This window comes from Porites lutea, chromosome 5, assembly GCF_958299795.1.
Source record: "Porites lutea chromosome 5, jaPorLute2.1, whole genome shotgun sequence".
Classification (NCBI taxonomy): domain Eukaryota; kingdom Metazoa; phylum Cnidaria; class Anthozoa; order Scleractinia; family Poritidae; genus Porites; species Porites lutea.
The window spans coordinates 14,984,827-15,009,769 of NC_133205.1; the positions used below are offsets into that span (position 1 = coordinate 14,984,827).

The 24,943-nt window shown below is 39.6% G+C and overlaps 2 pseudogenes; both read left to right on the forward strand.

The window, feature by feature from the left end:
• Nucleotides 1-9,341: 9,341 nt before the first annotated feature.
• On the forward strand, nt 9,342-10,520 carry LOC140936980 (uncharacterized protein KIAA1958-like; annotated as a pseudogene).
• A 10,514-nt stretch (nt 10,521-21,034) lies between these two features.
• Nucleotides 21,035-22,975, forward strand: LOC140937965 (zinc finger MYM-type protein 1-like; annotated as a pseudogene).
• Nucleotides 22,976-24,943: the final 1,968 nt, after the last annotated feature.

A 24,943-nucleotide genomic window follows, 5' to 3' on the forward strand; every position in this document is an offset into this window, starting at 1 on the left:
GTTCACCCCTCAGTTTTTGACCGATCTGAGATGAGATTTAATTGAAATACACAAAATGAATCGTTGACGGGTATTGAAGTGTATTTCTCAAACAAAAGATAAACGACACATCGAGGAGCAGCAAAGACAATTTTGCTTCTTTCAAAATGACGTGCTGTGTTGATAATGTTATAAAACAATTAGTTCATGCTGCAGCTGTGCGTATGTCGAGATATTAAGCACTTGGGAAGTTTGGAGAGCACTCAAGAGGCTAGAGTTGCACTCGGCTCCGCCTCGTGCAACCCTTATGCCTCTTTCGGGCTCTCCAAACTTCCCACGTGCTCAATATCTCGACATACACACGCTGACACATCAGTCAATTGTTAAGTGTGACAAGAGCTGTTCATTTGGAATTGGTCGAAGATTTGTCCATAGAAACTTTTACACAATCCTTAAGAAGGTTAATAGCCAGAAGGAGAGTACTAACGTTCATGATTTCCTTGCCGAGCTGCGGCCTGGAAGACAAGAGAAATGATAAACCAGCCAGAAGACTAGTACGGTTATTTTGTCACATTTTCTTGACTCAAAATTCAGTCAAGCATGGGGGGTGTTGGAAATAGTACCCATTTGTAATGCAGCGAGCACTCCTTTGCCTGGTTTTAACAGACATAAACAGAAATGACACAAGTGTAATTAACACTAGAGTTTTGCACACAATAGATTAAACCGGATGTAAATGATTGACATGATAATTATTGACAGACAAATGCTTAGTTTGTATAGTATAATCCATAGCTTAAGGAGTATAATGGAGATATTGTTTCACATATGTATCCCGTGTTACTGAAACCTTAGTAACTGTATTTGCTGTACTTAGGATAAGTGATAGTAGAAGAAGGGTCAGATTGTGGAATGTTGTTGTTTAGTGTACATCACTAGATTGTAGAACGTGTAAGTCAAAAAATATAATTGGGAATAAATATACAGTCCTCGAAATAAAGAAATTTTTTGGTATACATATCACAAATACCACAAAACTTGCAAGCTATATTTTTGGTTCTCATGCACCTCTTATCCATTTGCATGACTTGTACTTGACATTTATGGCTATTTAGTGTGTTATCTCTTGATGGCTTTTGTTTATTACATCAGTGTGCCGAACACAACCAAGCCATTATAGGACAAATGTCCTGTCTGAATGTCTCGGATTGTTTTAATTGTATGTTACCTGCTGTGGTTTGTACTTGACATTCTTTGACTTCCGTTCTACTTTACGTATTCTTGGTGGGTAAATAGCCCAGCCTATATTGAATGTCTCGGATTTGTTGCCTCCGTGGTTATTTAAATTTCAATTTTTAAATAGCAATTTCGGCTTATTAGCCTTAACAATAGCATGCCTTCTAACCGAACTTTTAAGTGCCAGGCAGCAGAAAGACCTACACTGGCAGTCCCTGCAAAATGGCGCCGAACAGAGAGTGTTTCCACGGCTGGCGGGAGATGATGCCAACAGCACTGTCCAGCTTGCAGTTCAGCCCCACTGAGCTGACTGCTGTTATTTCTCAAGCCATTTCAGGTGCCTTAAACTCAGCGGGAATTATCAATGCTTGCCCTGCTCTCTCTACAAGTGAACCAGGAACAAGTGCTCAAGAGCGAACATTGGTTGAAGACGTCACATCCAAAAAACTTGCAGCCCTGGCAAACACCATGGCTGCTGGTAGGCTCATCTTTTTCTTTGATAAGCCTCATGAAACGTTTTCCATATGGGCTAATGAGGACATTGTGAGATAAGTTTGTAAGGCGATTCACTGTTATCTTGGACCCGAGTAACTCAGAACACCATCAAATAACAAAAGGTGGCTCGAAACTGTGTTGATGTGGTTGATGGTAAGCACATTGTCATTCAAGCTCCACCAAAGTGTGGTTCAACATTCTACAACTACAAAAACACTAACTCTATTGGAAAGAATATAAATGCCTCTACACAGATGTGGGCACCAGTGGAAGAGTATCTGATGGAGGAGCCTGGGACAAGTGTGGGTTAGCTCAGACAATCAAGGATGGATCAGTGGCCCTTCCAGCACACAAATGCCTTCCATTTGGTTTCAAAAAGGTGCCACATGTAATTGTTGCTGACGATGCATTTGCCCTGAAGACTTACATCATGAAGCCCTACCCTCAAAAAGGTTTGATTGAAGACAAGAGGATTTATTACTGCCTCAGTTGTGCAAAGAAGAATTGTAGAGTCTACATCGCCAAGAAACTAAAGCAGTGTAATCCCTCTCTTGATGTTGTGTTGTACAGAGCTACACCTCACACATCTAAAGGTGTACGCCCTTGCCAGATGATGCTGGAAAGAGAAATCCGCCCTTCCTACCTTCATTGGAATCCAACTTGAAGCCAGTTCCACTGAGCCATGAAGCAGTTACCAGAAAGGATGAGTAATTAAAACTGCATACCCTCAATACTTTGACAAGAGACATGGAGTGAAACCCCTTCCCGCCATACAGCCAGGTGACTAAGTTTGGGAGAAGTTACATCAGCAGAAAGGATGGCAGGCATATGGGAAAGTCATTGCGAGAAGCCCAACTCCACGGTCATTAGTCATGCAGACACTTCCAGAGTGGTGTGAAGAAACTGCAGACACCTGCGCACAGAGCTCAGTCTTAATAGAGTTGAGATGCCTGATGAACAAGATTTGGACCTAGAGCCAGTGAGCTAAAGATCCAAGCTCAGGCTCCTCGCATACAGAACCGCCACAGATTGTACAGCATTGCAGAGTGACATCAGTTGTATCCTCTTCTGCAAACACTTAGCCTAGTGCTCCTCAACTTGAAGTTAGGGTCTCCAGCGGCCATGTTGTGAGAGGACCTGCCCTTTTGAAAGACTGTTTGATTTGTCCTTTTGGAATGTTAACAGTAATTGGGATATAGACTGATACATACGTAAAATGCATTACGCCGCTTGAGTTATATATTTCTAAGTTTCTGTACCGTTTATCCTTAAAAAACTCCAGAGGGAGATGTCGTGAGAGAATAGTCTAATAAGTTTAATTGTACTGCACATGTGTGAGAGTAGTTTTACAGACCTCATGGTGATCAAGTCGTAGCTTGAGTGTCAGAGTTGAAGATGTACACATAGGACGTTGTTCACGTAGATAGAATTAAATTATTGTTCCTTGTAATATATTGAGTATCCTCTGAGAAAGCTGTCATTACCTACAATGCTATGAGGAATAAAACTTGTCGTTGGAACCCGCCATGATGTGCCCTGCTTAGTGTCGAGTCATGCAGCTTAATTAGTATATTACATTTTGGGGACGAGGTGAGAACAATTTTCCTCAAACATCAACAGTGCAAGGTTTTGGGGCAACTCTGTGTGTGTATTGTGGAGTACAGAATGACCAGCACTGGATTGTTTGGTTGTGTCGGCGAGTTCATCGCCCAGCATGAAAGGTTTAATGCATACGTGGAAAGAATGGAAATGTTCTTAACGGCAAATAATATCGTTGAGACAACAGGTGAGGGTAGCACTCCAGCAAATCGAGTTATAGCCGCAAGAAAACGAGCTATATTCCTCACAGAAGTTGGAGCCGAGGTCTATTCAACTCTCAGTAATCTACTGGTGCCAACTAAGCCCAAAGATACATCATTTGTGACATTGTGCGTGAACTGGAGAAGCATTACAATCCAAAATTGCTGGAAATTGCGCAGTTTCCATTTTGGAACATGAAATCAGAAGTGGGGAGGATCTGTTGGGGATTACATGTTAGCGTTGAAGAGATTGGCTGTTCACTGTAATTACAGTGAACTTTTGGACGAGCGTTACAAGACCGATTTGTTTGCAGACAAACCCAAGATTCAAAACAAACTATTGAACATGGAGGACCTGACGTTTGAGAGAGCTTGTAGGATTGCCAAGGCTATGGAGATGGCTGAAAAAAACACACAGGAGTTTCACGCTACCATCAGTGAAAGCCCTCAAGTCAACCAGTTGACTATGCAGGATAACAAAACCACTAATCATGAACAACGTTTTAGGTGTGGTTGTAATAATCATTCAGGTCAGTCTTGTAAATTTAAGTCTGCAAAGTGTTATCAGTGTTCTAAGATTGATCATCTAGGATGTCTGTTGTAGCAAAAGTGAGTGGAAGAAGGACACGGTCCATAACTTGCATGTTTCTGAATCAAGTGATAATGAATTAGGAATTTACTCATCGTATTCGCTCAACACAAACAGGCCTAGTCCCGGTGGTTATTCGGTAGAAATGTTGATCAATGGGAAACCATGCAAAATGGAGGTAGATACTGCTGTGGACTGTTCCATAACAGCACACAGTGTATATCTGGAGAAGTTTGCAGACACGCCCCTAACTCAATCTAATCTCTTTGTCATTTCGCTTTTTTTAGCCTAAAACTATGATTAGTACGACTATCTAATATACTTATTTTAAGAATTACTGTAGCTCTGCCATTGATTTTCCCATGTGTAATTATGATAATATTTTGTTCTAATTATCTAACTGAGGGAGCCCATTCCTTATAAGCCCGGTGGCTTCTCTTGGGCTTCCTCGCCATGAGAGTTTAAATAATAAGATTTTATTTGATTTGTACAATTTTTTGGCAAACAAAACAATAAACAATAAACAAGGTAGTACTTCGTACGTACACTGGTGAAGTGCTTGAGGTGTCGGGTGAAATGCAGTGCAATGTTATTTATAAACATAAACACTATTCACTACCAGTAGTTGTAGGTAATTAGAGAGCCAAACCTACGTTACTTGGTAAAAATTGGCTGCATCAGATAAAATTGGCATGGGGAGAGATCTTAAGTATCTCTAATGAAAACCCGATCAGTGCAGAGGGCCAACTAACTAATCTGCTGTCAAAGTATCATGAATTATTTACCGACAGTTATGAGGGCATGAATGGGCTTGAGGCACATATTACTATGAAATGTAATGTAAAGCGTATCTTTGTGAAAGCACATCGAGTCCCTTATGCTCTGAAGGTGCAAGTAGAGAAAAAGTTAGACAAACTTGAGGCACATGGGGCGATTAAGAAAACTGACAAGTCGAGTTGGGCAAGCCCAATTGTGGTAATGCCAAAGTCCGACACCACTGTGAGAATTTGCGGAGATTATTAGGCGACCAATGATCAGTCTGTCGAGGTCTTGCCCACTACTCAGGATTTGAATACTGCTCTTGTTGATTCAAAGGTATTTAGCAAACTCGATTTATCACATGCGTATGCACAGCTGAATGTTGACAAAGAAAGTCAAGAGTATTTGACTATTAGCACCCACAAAGGTCTGTATTCCTATTTGAAACTACCTTATGGTGTCAAGTCCTTGCCTAAAATATTTCAGGCAAAAATGGATCAGATTGTCCAGGGAATTGGAAAATACTGTATGTAAGCAGGATGACATTTTGGTAGGTGGGAATGATTGGCAAAAGAATCTTAAGATACTTGCAGAAGTTTTGGACAGGTTACACAAGTACAATTTGCATTTGAAAATGCCCAAATGTGAGTTTTTGAAACTGAAGTGGTCTACTTAGGCCTAAAAATCGGTGCGGTAGGTCTGCAACCAGTGGAAGAGAAAATCAATGCAGTAAAGAAAGCGCCCACCCCTAGCAATGTAAGTGAGCTGAGATCTTTCCTAGGCATGGTGCAATACTATCATTCTTTCCTGCCAAGGCTAGCCACAATGCTGCTACCCTTGCATAAGCTTTTGCAAAAGGGCATGCAGTGAGAGTGGACACACGACTGCCAGAAAGCTTTTGAAGCCTGTAAGGAGGGTCTAACTATTGATTCACTGTTAGTCCATTATGACCTGAATCGGGAATTAAGGTTAGCCTGTGATGCATCAAGTTATGGCCTAGGAGAAGTGTTAAGTCATATTATGGACGACAGTCAAAAAAGGCCAATAGCCTGTGCCTCCTGTACTCTAAGCTCAAGCGAGAGAAACTATGCACAGATCGAATGCAAAGCTTTGTCCATTGCGTATGGGGTTAAAAAATTTCATCAGTTCCTATATGGACGAAAATTTACACTAGTAACAGATCACCAGCCCTTGCTAGTGTTGTTAGGCCCACAACCAGCCATTCCCACAATGGCGGCTGCACGTATGCAGTGATGGGCCATTGTCTCTTCTGCATATGATTATCAAATTGAGTACAGAAGGTCAGAAAAACATGGTAATTGTGTTGCGCTCTCCTGGTTGCCCCATGAGGACTCAATGATAGGGTGTAAAAGTGAGATTTATAGAGTGCGCGCTATTGATGAGGACTTCCCAATAACAGCAAAGGATATTGGGAAGGCCACTGTGCTAGACCCATTGCTTAGTAGAGTACTCGATTTCGTCATGACAGGATGGCCAGAAAAATGTGATGAAGAAGAACTAAAACCCTATCACATTTGTAGTCAGGAGCTCTCCTGCGAAGAAAGCTGTATTTTGTGGGGCTCTAGAGTGATCATTCCACAAGTGTTTAGAGAGAAAATGTTGAAAGAATTGCACTAGGAACACCCTGGCACCCTTGCAATGAAGGCCATAGCCTGCACATGTGTCTGGTGGCCAAAGATGGATGAAGAAATCGAGAAAGAAGTGAAATTGCGTACAGTTTGCCAGAATGTGAGGAGTTCCCCACCCAGTGCTCCTTTGATACCTTGGAAGTGCGCTACCCGGCCCTTCCAGTGCATTCACACTGATTTTTATCAAAAGGGGCACAATCAATTTTTAGTCGTGATTGACAGTCATTCTAAATGGCTCAAGGTAAGACATATGTCCTCAACTACCACAGAGCGTACTGTTGGTGAGCTACATCTCATATTTGCCCAACACAGCTTGCCGGAGGAAGTGGTATCGGATAATGGACCACAGTTTCCCTCCAACAAATTTGCCAAATTTACGAGTAAAAACGGGATCAAACATACCCTAGTGCCACCCTATCACCCTCAATCAAACGAGGCAGCCGAATGATAGGTCAGGGTGGTGAAGGAAGCTTTAGTGAAACAGGTTTTGGAAGGCAATAGGGCAAGGCCCATGGAACATAGACTAGCTGATTTTCTTCTGAGATACTGCACAACTCCACACAGCACCACGGGTGCAACGCCAGCTGAGTTGTTAATGAAATGCTGTCTGTGTACTCGCTTAAGTCTTGTGAAACCTGACCTAGCCCAAGAGATTGAGAATAAACAGAGAAAACAGAAGCAATTATAAGGATTTAAAGAATCATAAGGATATGCAGTTTTCAGAAAATGACATAGTTTGGGTAAGGGACACTCAACCCAAAGGTAATGTTGTGAGGTGGATCCTGGGAAGGGTAGTTAAGGTGTGTGGACCTAGAACTTATTTAGTGAAAACTGGACATAAGGCTTGATATGTTCATGCTGATCATTTAATTAGGGCTCATGATAAAGGGCAAAATGAAGCAAGTGAAATTGAGATATCAGTTTCTGAGTTATGTGACCAATCTGTTCCAGTTCTAGACACTGAGTTTCTAATGATGTATCGCACCCTACCAATGAGGAATCAGAACCTAGTCCTTGTAAAGAATCATCGCCAGTTATTTTAAGGTGATCGTTGAGAAATAGAAAACCCGTTGACCGACTTAATCTGTAGCTTAGGCTGCTGTTTATGTTTCTGTACCGTTGTTGTTTGTATCTCTCATATGGGGAAAAGTAGTGTAATATATTGAGTACCCTCTGAGAAAGCTGTCATTACCCATAATGCTATGAGGAATAAAAGTTCTCATTGGAACCCGCCATGATGTGTCCTGTTTAGTGTCGAGTCATGCAGTTTGATTAGTACATTACATTCCTGTTGTGTGTGTTCTGTTCTGCCGAAAACACCAACCATAGCAATTGAAGAGAGATATTAATAAAAGAAGCGATATTTTTGAGGAATTTCAAGGTGCAAAGCCTTAATGCCTAGACACAAATTTCAACCTAAGTCAAATTAAATGAAATCCATTGAAAAATACCGACAATATTAAACTTAGCAATTAATACGCCTACCAAAAGACAGTAGGAAGATCAACAACAAAGGTCGGAATGTCAAGAAAGGACAGGCCTTTTAACGAAAAAAAAGGCAACATGGAAGCTAAACCTAACCCTTTCTGCTCACTGACGAACAATACTGCTATAGCTATCAGAAGTATCCAGAATGTTCAGAGTGTTAAGCATACGGTGAAGCCTTTTTCTTTCCTATGAAATTTTCCCGATGAATCATTTTATACACAGTTGATTTTTTTCCTAGTCAAGTCAGTGTGGTAATGTTCTCTACGTAAACTATTTGTTTTTTGTTTATATTTGTCGCCATTTTTACAGTGCTTCAAAATATGTTTATAATTTTTTGTTGGCAAATAAATAAATATATTTACCTTCACCTTTTTTACTGTGGGTTTGATACTTAAGCGTTTTAGAGTCAGAGTGTAGCGGGCATTCAATGGATATTTTTAGTGCAGAATATCCTGACATTGTGAATTATTTGGTACCCCAACTTGGTGGATTAACATGCAGCAAATGAAAACTTACAAGTCTATAGTAAAGTTCACATTGCATTAATTTATGTCCAGTGAAAGCAATTCTCTGCCAAAACCATTAACAGAGCTATAAAATGCGCAAAGTTTTGGTATGTCACTTTCAGAAAATACTCTATGAGCTGAATATACAGGGCTAAGTAAGCGAAAGTAACTGCCAAACTACGAAAAACCAGTCAAGCAACTAAGTGCAGTTTTGAGAGCAGGGCAAGTAACTGCTTCAAAGTTCTTAAGACAATCAACAGACAGACGGCCTTTACTTTAGCACGATGATATTAAAAGCTATGCAGCTAGGAGGTCGTGCATAACAACTAAACCTAAAAACGAAATATATACATAATAAAACAACATAAAATTGGACTATCTAAAACCTAATTGTCAACAACTCTGACCAAACTATGTATGTGCATCATTAAAAACTCTAAAATCCGTTAAATATAAGAAAAAATCTTTACGTCTAAAATTTGTAGTTGTTGTAGAAGTCTCTTTAAAAGTCAACTCTTCAAAAATGTTCATTGAACGGGTTTTCCTCTTGAGCTGTTCATAACTTATGTTTGCAAAATTCTTGTCCGTAGAAATTAAAGTATTCCCTAGTACGGGGCCGCTATGAGTGATAGAGTTTTTGCCAAAGGTAGAGCTGAAACAAGGCACAGAAAGAGAGTCTGCAGCCAATCAGCAACACAAACAATGAAATTTCACTAATGAAAAATCATCGTTTGCAGTGTCTGATTGGACGAACAATGTTTTTCACTGGTGAAAAGTGATCGTACGGCAAGCCACATCATCCTTGGCGCGAAAACTGGCAAGCCACCTTTTTATTTTCAAGATGTCGGAAAGGTTTGTGGACGTCAGTTCAGTTGACAATTTTATTGCAGAACACGAAAACAAAGCCACATTACAAAAAACACAACGAGATGTAAAACTTTTGCAAACCTTTTCAGGAACCAGGAATGAGCTTAGAAAAGTCGAAGAAATTCCAGCACTAGAGTTAAACGAGTACATCTGCGAGTTTATCATTTCGGTCAGAACCAAAGATGGGAAAGACTATGAGCCTTCTTTGCTCCGAAGTCTATTGGCAAGTTTTGAACGACATCTGAAAAAGAACAGCTACTCTGCCAGTATCATGAATGACCTCGTATTTGAGAAAACAAGAGAAGTCCTCCTGTCCAAACAAGAAGAGTTAAAGAAGAAAGGAAAAGGAAACAGGCCAAACGTTTCAATAGCTTTGACCAGTGATGAAATGAATACGCTCTACGAAAAAGGCCTTCTTGGTACATGAAATCCTGAAGCACTGTTGAACACACTCTGGTTAAACAACACTATACATTTTGGCCTCAGAGGCTGCAAAGAACATAGAGACATGTGATGGGGCGATGTAAAGTTGAAGGAAACAGCTGACGGTAAGGAATATTTGGAATTTAATGAAAGACAAACCAAAACAAGAACCGGTTCAGACTGCCGCGATATCAATCCAATCCAGTCATTTCTCCATGTACTTCTGAATCACAGCAATCTATGGCTTTGTTCAGCAGGGCTGTCATTCAAGGAGGCAATTTTTCAATCAACATAAACACAGTTAATCAGTCACCAAAGCCCACACTAGAGGAATCTAGCCCAGCAGAAGCCTTGCCACGATGGAAGAGACTGAGGCCTTTGGAGGACAGTGACGATGAGTAAAAACATTGCTATGATATGAATATGTTGTTATATATCACTAGCTTTAAAATTTCCTCTTTTCCCTTTGCAGAAATTTTGCAAAGAAAATGTTGAAGTTTTTACGCTTTAGAGTGAATAAAACTCATTTCATTGTCTAGAAATTTTGAAAAGATGTTGAATTTTTAAAGAGTGTATGAGTAAATAAAACTCATTTCATTGTCTTGTCGCTGTTAATTGTCATTATTGTTTGAAAGAAATCTCAGTACTTATAAAATAAACAAATAACTTCATGGTTGGTTTGCTTGTATGATTTTTATTCACTTGTTGTGAAGAATCGCAAACTCACTCGTTCGCTCCACTCACTCGTTCGTTTACGATTCTTCACAACTCATGAATAAAAATCGTACGCACTCACCAACCATGAAGTAATCTCTATCTTTCAAATGCAACTAGATGAAGGAAGGCTTTATGGTGATGAAGGGCTAGTAAAAGCATTTACCGCCTTCTACTGCATAGCAAAAGAGGAGATGGCAAACAGCAAAGTATTGCCACTTCTTAAACTCCTAGAAGTCTTGGGGGCAAGAGAGATTGGAACTTTTGGACATAGATCCAAAGGGTCTCTCCATGAAATTTTTTGCACTATCGGAGAGGCAGTCCTTGACCAAATAAATGACTAAATATCAGACTGTGGCTGTGTTGGATTATTATGTGATAATGTTACAGATATAGCAACATTTGAGCAAATGTTGACATTTGTTCAGTATGTTCACAGCAGGAAAGTCAATGTTAGATTTCTTACCATTGACAATCTTCTGGCCGAATCAACAAGTTCTAATGCAGCTACAATGCTTGCAGTTCTTGAGCAACTTTTTCAACAGCTGGGCATTGAGATGTAAAAAACTGCTTTCTTTGCAAGTGATGGTGCATCAGTACTGATGGGCAAAACAGGCGGCCTTGCTGCCAAGCTGCGAGATAAGCATTGTCCAACGCTGCTTAACATACACTGTGTTTGCCACAGGCTTGCACTTGCCTGCACACACTCTGTGGGAGACATTGCTCAGGTTGGAAGAGTGGAAACAAACTTGCGACAACTATGGAAGTACTTTGACAACTCCCCAAACCATCTCTCTGTGTACACTAAGGTTCAAGAAAAGCAGAAGCAAGTTCACCTGAGCATGGATGGTAGGAAGAAGGTTACAAAGCGTCTCCAAAAGGCATATAAGACGAAATGGTTGTCTTTCGACGAGGCTGTAAAAGCTGCTTATGAAGATCTTGACTACATACTTTTGTGCTTGAGTGAACTGGCAGATGGACTGTTGAAGAAGTTTAAGTCTCCAGACTGGATAGCAGCCCTGTACATACTTACAAATGTTCTACCTGTGCTATCACTATTATCATGAACCTTTCAACAAGGTAGCATAAACTTCAGCCAAATTCAGCCCAGCATTGAAATCACAGTAGCCAGTCTAGAAGCTATTCCTGAACAAAACAAAGCCTTGTCTCGCCTCAACTCTGATTTTGGAGAGGGCAAAAGATTTCATTTCTTGTTATCGGGCATTTCAATTACTGAAAGAGTTCTTGAAAGAGCAAGCACAATGCAAGTCAAGTATGTGACCAAATTGGTGGAAAATGTTCACAACCGATTCGATTCTGATGCAATGTCTGTTGTCTCTGCATTCAAGATATTCAATCTCATGGAACTTCCTTCAAAAGAGTCAGAAAAATGTGCTGATTATGTACTGGCAGAGGTAAAGACACTCGCACAACATTTTTTCCCATCCAAAAAGATGTTTGACCAGGTAACGGCAGAGTTATGCCTGCTTAAGTACCACATGCTGGCCTTCGTATCAAATGCAAAGAATGCAAGTTCAACAGAAATTTGTTTATCAACTCTCTTTGGTAACTCAGCTTACACAAAACTCATGCCAGCCATTCTACAGATTGCAGAAGCTTCCCTTTCCATGCCTGTAAGTAATGCATGGCCAGAGCAGGCTGCAAGTACTGTGAAAAGAATAATGACAAGACTTAGGGGCTTGCTGTGAAAAAGCGGCAAACTACAAAAGAAAGAAGAAAGGTCAAACGGAGTCTACAGACAGCAATGCCAAAAAGCCGTGATGTGGGTTGCCAAGCAGACATTCAAAACTGCCAAATTCTGCAACCAGAAGTTGGAACATCCACTCAAGATAAACTACTGGAGAGTATGGAACCGGAGAACCCGTTAGATTCTGAGGACACAGTGGAAGATGAGGAAGTGGAATTGCACACCGAGGAGGAAATCACTGAGGAGCAGAACACTGAGGATGTTTATCACATTATTAACCAGGCTGAATGCAGTTCAGACATTGATTCAGCCTTGGGCTCAGAATCGGAGGATGATTTCTAATACTTAACAAATTGCAATTTCTCATTCTAAGAGGTAGTTTTCACTCAGATTCCCTATCTCATCCTCAAATGTCAGAGAACTAAATTAAAATGTCTGTCCTTTATACTGTAGTCTACAAATTCGAGGAAAAGGCTTAAAATGGTATTTGGGCCTCTGTGACCCTAGCAGGCACAGGAAGAGCTTACTGCAAATTTAGACTTAGACTTAATAACAGTTTTTTGCTCTCGATTGATTGTCTTTCTGGTGGGAAATACCTCTTGAAAACGATGGAAATGGCATTTGCGAGACTCTAGATTTCAAAATTTTCGCTGCGGGTCAGGTGAGGTGGGGGGCCTACTATTTTTTATCAGCCATCCCAACTGACTAATCATTAATAGTACTGTTCTTTTCAAGAAGTGAGACTTGTTAGAATTTCTCTGAGGACAGGCAATTTTTGGCAATGTCAAAAGGTTAAACTCATTTTGCTTCCGGGGGCTTTGCCCCCTGGATCCACAATGGGGCTGTGCCCCTGTACCCCGCCAGGGGCCTTGGCGGCCCCCAAACCCTTCGCCTGTGGGGGGGCCTCTGGCGCCCATAGCCATCGACTTTCAAAATATCTCCACCTACTTCAAATCTTATTGACAGCCCTGATTTACAGAGATTTCAGGTGAGCTGAAGTGGGGCAAAGATACTGGAAGGCAGCTAAAAAACCCTCCTCACCATATATGTCCAAGCTCTGACACCCAACATTTAAGATCGCCTTTGAAATTCTCCAAAATTCATTGAAGCTAATGCCATCTTTGACCCTCTTTCTCTTCCTTTAAGCAAACACAGCTTTTAAGAATAGGGTGATGAAGAAGTGAAGATTATTGATAGTCAGGTTTTCCAGAGATGAAGACAAGGCAAGACAGTTACTTTGCCCATAGTCCAAAGATGGATATTTTCTTTCCAAAAAGAAACTCCAAGCACCAGCTGAACATCATAACAGTACCCCTTCACATCCCTCACACTCAAGACAAAGGAATTTTCCACCCTTCAATCTTTGACGAACAACTTTTTGTGGCTGAAGTTGGATTTTCCTTACCCTGTAGTAATGACTGGCCAGAGTGAGGAGGTAGCGTCATTAACCTTACAAAGACAATTAAAGTCTTGCAACCATCTGAATAATGAGACACTGAACTCCAAAAGCAAGTCTCTATTAAAGATCCAGAAACTGACCAATTGATTTTGTCAAATCAGCTGTAAGAAACTGGGAAGCAGAAGCAAAGGAGAAGGACCGTTATTGGAAGGTGGCCCTGTAAAAGCAGCAGGAAATGCCATTCCGCATGAGAGCCTCCACACATAATTATGTGAAAGCTGCTTAGAAGCAAGAGCAGCAGCTATTGTTGCTCTGCAGTTGGTATAGACCCTGATTATGACTCAGCAATTCAAAGTGACCGTAAAAGTGTCATCATTTTTCACAGATTTAATTCATGTTGAAATTACATCCTTTGTTGTAGTGTTTTCATTAATCCTTACTATTGCTTTACTGAATTTTATTGTATGTATTATAAATTGTAAACTTTACAGTAATTTGAATCCTTCTGTTTCCTTATAAATAAGATGATAAATTATTCTATTAAAGTACCCATAAAGAATCTAATATATGTAATAGTAAATTTAACAACACCGAGTGTCACTCTAAATAGACTGAGAGAATACTTAAGACATACTTATCTCCTGTAAACATTGCTCTCAGTAGAGACAATTTCAGCAAGAGCAACAACCTCAAATCCAATTTGCTCCCAGGGATTCGCTCCTTGGACCCCTAAAAAGGAGCTGCCTCTTTGGCCCAATGACCCCTCGACTGTTGGGGAGCCTCCAGCCCTCAGTGACCTCTACTTTCTCTCTTTCTGCTATTTGAAGTCTTCCACAACATTCTACATCGTGTAGCCATGCGCACTGCACCAACCAGCTAAAAAGCAACCTCGGATAGAATTCCCAATGACATGCTCCCGAATGGCCTTTACAAGAGAAAATGGGATTGTCATGGCATTCACTGGAATTTTCCGGGCTGTGCCCTTTTTCTTTTCACTATTGCTTCCAAATGAATACTTGTATCAATCATCTGATTCCCCAGTCCTCCTAACACAGGAAGGAATGCAGCTTTTTTTGCACTGCTCCTTGTGGCCTTCGTGGTTGTCTGCTAACTTTTCTCAAGAATCAAACTATCATCTGCTGCCATCTTGGATTCCTCTCTACCTGATGTAGGCATTCCTTCACTTCAAGATTGGTGTACTACCCAAACTCCATTGCTGGCTTCCATATTGGAGCAATTCTTGGCTGTGGCCACATTTCTCCTAACCCTGGGCCTGCTCTTAATTGTAAAATTGAGTCATGTTCAGTCTGCCAATGGACAGTCTATCGTAACCATAGGGCAATTCAATATGAGCTTTGTCTCTGCTGGTGCCATATAAAATGGCCAAGGTGATGCCAATTTGCCTCTTTGAATGTCAACTTTCAGTTGACTTGCCCAGCATGTGTTGCATTGTTACAGATTTTTCCCTTGGTTGATTTTAGTAGTTTAAGTTCTGACTTCAATCTTCCTATGGATATTGACTCTAGCATTCTGAATGTGTCAACGGATAATTTTGATATTGTCAGTACTCACTCCACATTAAACAGCACCTCTCCTAGCCTCCAGACAACAGCTATACCTAACATTTGCAGAAGAACTACTGGATTAAAGGGAATGGTTATCAATTGCAATGGCCTTAAGGGCACATATCATTGTACTGAATTTCAAGCCCTTCTTGATTTTCATAAGCCTGATATTGTCCTTGGCTGCAATTCCAAGCTCCACAAAGCTGTGCCGACCTACTCAGTTTTCCCACCTTATTACACCGTATTTAGAAAGGATTGTGACTGTCATGGAGTAGGTGTGACCATTTGAAATCGTCGGCAAGGAAAGGTCCATCTTTGCATGTGGGAGTGAAATCATCTGGTCTACAATTAAAGTTGGTAGTGGTCAGGCTTTCCACCTAGGATCTTACTATAGGCCACCTTATTCTTCCCAAGAAGTCTTGGAACATTTCTTGGATTCCTTTAATAGTATTCTTGAATCTTCTAACCACCACCCAAATATAATTGCTGCTGGTGACTTTAATCTAAAAGGTATCAACTTGTGAACTGAGGTTCCGTCAGCAACCAACCAAGCCACCTTGGCTCAACATAATAGACCACTTCCATTTGTGGAGACATGTTCTCTCACCCACCATGTGAAATGCCCTACTCGAACAGCACTTGAGAAGACCCTGGACCTATTATTTTCATTATATACTCCCATTTATTTCCAATGTCTGTACTGTATCTGGAATTAGTGACCATATTGCAACACTATTTCACATCAATATTAAAGCATCATGACCTTTAAACTTCCTTACAAGGTTTTTGTTTACAAAAGGGCTGATTTTGATGGCCTGAGGAATTTGTTTTCGGCATATTCAGTCCAGCTGTAATGTTAATAAATATTCGTTATACCCAAGTTCAGTTATTGCATGGAATCAATTATCTTTATTTATAAGTGATTTTCATTTTTCTAGCATTTCTTATTTTTTTTGAGTCTACTATAAAAACAATGTATGTCATAGTTAATTAAATCAATCAATTTATTTATTCCTTATAACAGGGTTGTCACTAAGGGCCGGAGGCCAGGGATTTCCCCCAGCTACTCAGAGCATGGCCCCCAGAACACACAAAGACTATCCATCAAACTAAATGCAAGTTTCATCTGCAGCAGGTTTAAGTAATTTTGAAATACTCACTTGCAAAAACTAAGAAATGTCGGAAAAAGACGTCTGACTTAGATTTGGTAATAATACACACGCGTGAAAACTCTCTGTTCGTGAAATGTCAGTAGGGAGTTTTAGCAACGACAATGACGATGGCAACAAGAACGTCAAAAAAGCAATAGGTTTATTGAGCAAAACAACTAGTTTGCACGTTCATCACACTTTTTTTTCTTTGCCATTACTGCATAACTACAACGTGAAAATGCCTAGTTTCACGTTTTATGGAGGACCTAAACAAGCGATGACATACTTTTCTTTCTCTTTCTAAACTTGAGTGTGGTCCCAAAGAAATCAACTTCAGGGAAATTGGCCTACATTAGCTATTTTCAGCGAATTGAAATAAACGCGAGAAAGTTGAAAAAGATGCCAATTCATGTTAAAAGTGACGTTTTCCCTCCCTTCACCTTTTTCCGTAAGTTGTTTCGCTCTTACGTATAACTAAAATAATGAGGATTAACAATTTATTTTACAGTGCATGTTAATTCATTTGCACCATAAAAGAATCGATTGTCCTTTCAACATTTTTTACATTTGTTAACCTATCATTGTAAATCAACACTTCACTGGCCAGCATGCGCCTTGTCTGCATAAAGATAAGACTGCGAGGATAACGTGACCGGTGCCTACCTGTCACTTTTTTCAGACCTGGTGCTTACATGTACATTCCCATTTGGTGGCCACTACAAAACCCTCCAACGAGCCTTTGCGTAAAGTAAAAACTTATTATTTTGGTGTTTCAGAATGTTGTGGTTTTCTTTAACAAAGACGTGATCATCATAAAACTGCTAATGATAGCTGTACTCTTGATGAAGATTGCTTTTTTGGGGTGGTTATGCCTTTTCGAAACAGTAGAAGTTGCACTTCAAAAACTTCTTGGGAGGGGGGGCTCCATGATTGCTTGCAACTTCCCCAGCTACTAACAACAAATACCCGGCAACTTGAAATCTTACTGACAACTCTGTTATAACATATATTTTTCCCATGATTATTTCAGTGTAGATGAAATGTGTAGATAGTTCTTTAAATACATTCTATAGATATCTTCTTAGAACTTGTCATATGAAATAATTTTACATTCTTAACTTTTATTGTCAGATTATTGTCATTATTGTTTTTAGAAGTATTTTATCAAACATCAAAAGAATTAAAACAACTAGGCCAACGAGACTTTCTTCAACAGTTTCTTGTTGACAACGGCAGAAGCACCCAACTATAAAACAATTTCAGCTGTTCAAATAAGCTTTTCAAGGTGAACTCATTCTGAAAATGCTCTGTCATCCATAGACTCTCAACAAAAACGTGTTAAGATGAATGTTTCATTTCACTTCAGTTAGTTGGTGCTAAAAATAGCTTTACAAAGAAAGGGTGAAGCAACTCAGCTTTCTAGAAATGCTCTTTAGTGTCACAACCAGAACAGCAACGCATACTGCATACAGCAATGCAATGCTGAAGCTACCACTCATCAACAAGATCATGCCATTCATAAATTTGACCATGTCATGAAGCAATCATTATGACTTGCTAAAAATTTAGACACCAAAAAAACTAAAGTCCATTTCTTGAAAAAGAGGAGTCAGAAGACAGATGGCTCATTTAGTTTATAGGAATACACTAAGTGAGTGCTACTTAACCAAACATCGTTACTTTTAGTAATTTTTTCCTTTTCTTTTTTTCTCTCTAGAAAAAAAATTTAAAATAATTTTACAATTGCTCAATATGAATATTTTTTTAAAAGCACGAGTTGCAATCCTGGCTTCTGTTCTATGCTTTTCAACGCATAGTGGGGTTTTTGCAAGATATCTACGTAGAACAATTTCCTTGTTTCTCAGATGAAATTTAACCTCTTTCCACGCAATGCAATAACACCAACTCAGGAAGGACAGGCAAAGGACCTTATTGTTGAAAAATTCTATGTGGACTTCAGGGAAGCACAATAACTGACAAAAACTGAGTGTTTCAAGGTCCTAAACACCACAAGCAAAAGCACCATTACTTCCTTCAACCTTTTCAAACCAATTGTCGTCCAGGTGGAGGCCAGCTTTTATGAAGGGCTATGAGGTGGACTATTAAAAAAGATAGGCAGTGGTCTCCAACCTGACTTTTTTCCTAAGCCCCACCATAACTTCTATGGAGAAGAGATGATACAGCCAAACAAAAAAAAGAGCCCCTGCAATTCAATTCAAGGATCACCAAGCATCAAAATTATGAAAATCTCATAAGAATTGCAACAACTGGGTATCACTTCCATGTTTGTTAGCATTCACAATGGCCAACCTGGTATTCTACAAAGGACCTGTTAGAACACAACACTGTCCCTGTTCAATGTCCCAAGTTCTTCAACATTGTTCTTTTGTTATGTCGCGACATGCGGTAGTTCATTATCACCAATCAGCACCCTTAACCCTTCAGTACGGTCAATGAATTTTTAAAGGTTATTTATAATATTAGTTTATACTTTAGAAATAAACGTAACTTTTTCATGTTTGAATATAAGACATGTAGTGTTACAAACAGTCATTTCTTTGGTAACACCTGTAAATTCTTTAGACACTAGGGTCATTCCACAGTAATTTGAACAAAAAATTTCAAAAATAGAAATTGTTTGTGTCAATCAAATTCTTGACAAACTGAAAATATATTAGTTATAGTTTATGAAAATGGTAAAAATTGTTTGTTGCCAGTTGTTATTAATGCATAAATTATTATCAGTTACCATTCACAATGAAAATAGCTGTTGCGGAGAGGAAAGTTAATAGGCTACTGGTAACAAAATAGAAAACAGGAATTTTGAGGAGCTGGTATGGGACAAAAGCTACTTAATAAAAGTAACTTTAGTCAGCCAGAGTGACAACAGCAGACAGCATTCTGGATGCTGTTTTCCCTCCGCAACAGTTTTAGGCTTAAAAGTTTTGTTTTTAGGCTGACAAAATAATGAAAAATCAACTTCTTCTTATCACATCTTCTAATTTTTGGTCAAGGCTAAATTTAAATGTTTAAACAGATTTTATTTTTGTCGCTGTATTTATAAGAGAATGATAAGTTTCTGTTGTGGAGGGGAATTCTTTTGTGGGAACAAAGCCTCTTGAGAAAGATGCTTACACTGGCTAGAGACAGTACATGTACTATTCTCTTTGGAGTTTACAGCTAACACTCTTTTCATGAGAATTTGATGCCAAGGCAACATGGAGCTTTTTTGAACTGTGCATGGAAAAGGCCTTAATTGTCAATGGTGGTGTTGCTGAGGTCAAGTGGGCAGTATCAGGAGTTCCATTTTACAGAATAAGGAAGTTGTCACAAATGCTCATGAATTTTATCAAGCTTCCCTGAAAGTGTGCAGGAGAATTTGCCCACTATAGATCTCACAAGACCATCATTCATACAGTAAAAAGAGCAAAGGGGGAATGCAGCGGGGGCTGGAAATGGCCTTTGATCATGCCACTTTTTGGCTTTCCATGATCGCCCCAGTTAAGAAATCTGTCAATATTAGAGAACAGTAGCGAGCAAGCCTGAAATGGGCTGGGAGCAAGAAGTTTATCTTCGCAGCAGTTCAACATTGTGAAATGAATTTGATTTTGCCCCTGGTGGTCATTGCTTTCTTTGCTGTAACCAATTTTTTTCCGTGGTAATGTGGAGCATGAGTTTCCCTTCCTTCTGGTCTTACGTTTGTCATTACATGCAGTTTACTAAGCTAAGAACAAGACCAGTGAACATTGATCAATAAATCTCATTGTTCCTTGATGCCCATCCTTTTGACTCACTTCACCTCTTTAAATGCAGGCTTTCAAGCTGTGTTTCCTGTTTAGAAGACCCACAAGATGTAAAAGAGTTTATATTTTGAAGTGAAATTCTCCGTGATATTGAAGTGCGGCAGCTGTGAATCGAGTAGAAGAGTTGTCAAAGTTGTTTACGGTTTTACTACAGCTTTAAGACGACAAAAAATGGTGACTGAGATTCTTCATTCCTCATCCTTGACTGCGAACTTACATGTACCCTGGCAGACTTGCACTGGATGATCAAATGGCATGGTCAAATCTGGTAGTTCATGTATTTCTTTAATAAATTTTGCCATGAGATCATAATCTCTTGGTTTTGCACTCTCCCATATGCTTATTTTTGTGTGGTTTAATTTAAACTTTACCATAGTTTCTCACAAATAAAGCTTAGGCAAATGAAAGCTTAATTATTTTGTGTACTTGGAATTCTCTTTTCTCTTTTTTGTGCGAAACAATCAACTTCACTAGTGAAGTAGAAGTCAAAATATCCAGTCAAGAGTCGCAGCCTCCTCCAATCCAATGACAAGTTGATCAGTCAACAGCCAGCGAAGCTGTAGACATCAATATAACGGAACCATTCCAACCTGCGGATTTCAACTTTCCAAAAAAGCATTGTGGCAAACAAAATCACGCATTTCAATCCAAGTGGTTTTCGGAATTTCCCTGGCTACACTATAATGAGCAAAGTGATTCTGTGTTGTGTTTCATTTGCATGCAACAAAATGCAAAATCAAATCTTTGAGCTGCCAGAAGTAAGGAAGTCTGCTTTATTTCTAAAGGGTTTTCAAACTGGAAAAAGGCGTTGGCGCGATTCAAGGAGCATCAAGTGTCTGAATGCCACAAAATAGCCATTGACTATGAAACAAACCTTTCCAGAACTTGCGGAAATGTGTGGCAAATGTCCAGTGATGCAGCAAAAAAGACAATGGAGTCTAACCGTATATGCTTCATCAAAGTCATTGAATGTTTGCAGTATCTTGCCCGGCAAGGACAGGCTATGCAGGGTGATACCGATGATGAATCAAACTTTATTCAGTTACTTAAACTAAGAGGGAAAGACCAGCCTCTTCTTTTAAAAATTTAATGGTTAGAGAGGAAAGAAGACAGATACACCTCACACGATATTCAAAATGAAATAATTGCCATCATGGCGAATCATGTTATCCGTGATTTGGTATCGGAAATCAGGGGTGGCTTTTTCTCAATCATATGCGACGAGTACACAGATATCAGTAACAAGGAACAACTAACCATCTGCATTTGATGGGTTGACAAAGAGTTAGAGGCCCACGAAGATTTCCTCGGGTTTTACAATGTACCTGACATAGGCGCGGAGACTATAGTATCGGCTATAAAAGATGTGTTATTAAAACTAGAGTTATCATTAGTTAATTGTAGGGGACAATGCTATGATGGAGCCAGCAACATGATGGGACATAAAACTGGTGTGGCGAAAAGAATCCAGGACCTCCAACCAAAGGCTTATCCAACTCACTGTCATGGACACTCACTCAGCTCAAGTGTAAAGGACACCATGAAAAACTGTAAGTTGTTATCAGACACTATGGACACAGCAAAAGAAATCGTTTCCCTCATAAAGTTTTCACCAAAACGAGAAAATCTCCTGGGGAAAATAAAGAAAACCTAGAAGGCTCTGAATCTGAAGCCAAGGGCATACTTGGCCTTTGCCCCACTAGATGGACAGTTCGCGCAAGCTGTTTTCAGCGAATCCTAGACAATTATGCAGCTCTTCTTCAGGAGTGGACAATTTCCCTTGATGAGAAACTCCAGTCTGATATACGTGGAAGGATCATTGGATGCCAAGCGCAAATGAACACTTTTGACTTCTTTTTCGGGTTGAATTTAGGACAGCGGCTGTTTTCTCACACAGATAACTTATCAAGAACCTTACAGCAAACAAAGATGTCAGCTCTAAGTGGCAAACGAGTAGCTTGTCTTACAAAAGATGTTCTGCAGAAGATGCGAAACGATACAAGCTTCAGATCATTTTATGATGTAGTTTTACTGAAAATAAAAAGCTATCCCTCCATGAGTGGACCGATGTTACCAAGGAGAACTCGCGCGCCAAGAAGAATTGAAATTGGCACTGGAGAGCCAACATATCCTGTGACCGCACAAGACTATTACAGGTGAATATACTTTGAAGCTATTGACTTGATGATGAAACGCTATTGACCAGCGGTTTGACCAGCCAAGCTTTGATACATATGCAAAGATGGAGTCTCTCTTAATTAAGACCCTCAATTCGCAGGACAAATCCGAAGAGCTAAATTTATGGAAAACTGTACAACGATGATGTTAATATTTCAGTGTTAACCGCCCAGATGGAAATTTTACAAGTGCTGCTGAAGGATGGTGATTATTTTTGTTTTGAAAAAAAAAATTAAAGAGCTACCCAACCCACAATGGGAAATGATAAAAGAAGTTATCACGTTATGTAAGCTGATTGTCGTAAATCCAGCAACCAGTGCAGCCGGTGAAAGATCCTTTTTGACTACCTGGAGGCTAAAAACATGGCTCCGTTCAAGAATGAACTAGGAACGATTTAGTAACCTGACAGTTTTAAACATACACAAAGAAAGAACGGACAGGCTTTCCATCATTGACATAGCAAACGAATTTACCAACCGCAACACAAACAGAAAGCGTAATTTTGGCACTTTTCGAGTAAATGATGTACAGTAACTTTAATATCATTCACTAAATTATTTTCAGTTACCGTTTTGTTTTGCCATGTAAATATTTTGAATGAATAATTAAACAATTATTGAACTCGGCTTTCATATGATATGAAGATATACAGATCTCGGAGGGTGTTATCCACCGGGCTCAAGCCTTCGGCTTTGGCGGATAACCCCCTTGATCTGCAGAACTCTTCATATCATACTCAGCCTCGTACAATAATTGCTCAGTAATTATACAGCCTTGAGTTCAAGGCAGCTCAAGCAAAATCGTTGGATTTCTGGCTTATTTATAGTAATTAAAGGTTGATATCAGTACTATAACGTAACAATCCACAAGCATGCCCCCTCCCGGCCCCCCCCAAAATTTTTCCTTCACGCGTTCTTCTTTAGCCCGGCCACTCGAAAATTTGCTGCGCAGTCCCTGTTTTGAACAGCAAAATACAATTTGGTGTAATGGACATTCACATATGACGGTTGCAAGACTCATACTAATATAGTGTGTTTGTAGAATACATTTAGGATAAGAAAGACAGTCTTAATACCATTGCTGGCAAGTGAAAAGAGATACGAGATGGAGCAGGCTGGACACAGGAAAACTTAAAACCAAGCAAAAACTCAATGTCCTGCATCCTCTGCCATACTTGTTTTGAAAGTAAATTGGTACTCAGTCTCACTTGGCCAAATTTCTTACCAGGGCAATCATGTTCCAGACCTGGCTGCCAGCCTCCCCTGATGGAATGCACATAACCATACTGGCTTCAAACAAAGAAGATGATGACAGTGAGGAAGAACAAAGAGAGAAAGTGCAAAATGAAGGAAATCACAAAAACCTCAATGGTGATGACAGCTGTTTTTGTGATGGAAACGATGACAGTGGCTGCTTTGTCACAGATTTTAATGACGATAAAACTGACAGTGATAAGGTGTGACATGAAGACCAGAAACAACTGGATCTACACATATAACATGGATTACCACCAGAGATGTTCACACTGTGTCCCATTTTTCCAACAACATTTCAGTTACCACCTTTCCTGTCACCACTGATTGGTTCTATTGCAACTGGCAGGTTTGCTTCTGGGGAAGCCACCTTGTCAACAAAAATGAGGTGAGAAAGTTACAGGGGCATGGCAAAACATCAGAGGAAAAGTGGCTATCAAACTTAAAAGGTACTTAATTAGAACTATCAAACAAGCAACTGCAACCACACATATGAAAGTGATCACATAAGAGAAATTTGAAAAAGGTGTTGGAGCATTCCCTGCTCAACAAGTATTGAAGAGACATAAACCCATTCTCAACCAGGATCTTGTTGTTGTTCCATGAAACATTGGTAACAGCCACTACTGGTTCCTTTTGCCAGTTCAGCCACCACTGTAGCATGTATTGGTCTTAGATGGCATGCCACGAAACTTCATAAGCAAACAGTTTACAAAGCTTTAGAGCTGGAGAAGGCCACTAATTTACTGAAAGAAATTGATAGCAACCTTAAGGTTGAAGAGTGACTGTTTTATACCAACAAGCCTGGAGACATTTTAGAAGTTCTATTCTATGAGGGAACAAAATATCTCATTAAGTGGAAAGGTTTCAGTTCTTTCGAGAATACTTGGGAGCCTGAAGAACATCTTAACCATTTTATTATAAAATTTGATTTGATCAGTGAGACAATATTACAAATGAGAAACCCTGCGGGTAACTTTCAACGCTCTTTTTAAAAATACAATATTTGTTCATTTCTATGAGCTTTGTACAATTTATATTCAAAACTAAGATTTTCCATTTTTTGCAGGTACTTTTAGTCTCCAAAAGCGCAGCTGTTCAGAAATGTGTGCACATCAAGGTAGTCAGTTTTAACCCACATTAGTACTTTTGAAAGGTTGGTGCTAACATCTGCTTGCATGGTGCAGTGAATTCTAAAAGTCTTCACTGAAATTCCTACCTTGAAAATAAATTATAATAATACTATATGCACGTTGATTGCTATCTATTTTCAACAAGTGTTTTTTGGTTTTTTTTTTTTCAACTTAAGTTTCTTACTTGAAGCCCCTTTTCTTTGATACCGGTAACTTCCCTTAGTTGCACAATAGTCTTTTGCTGTAATC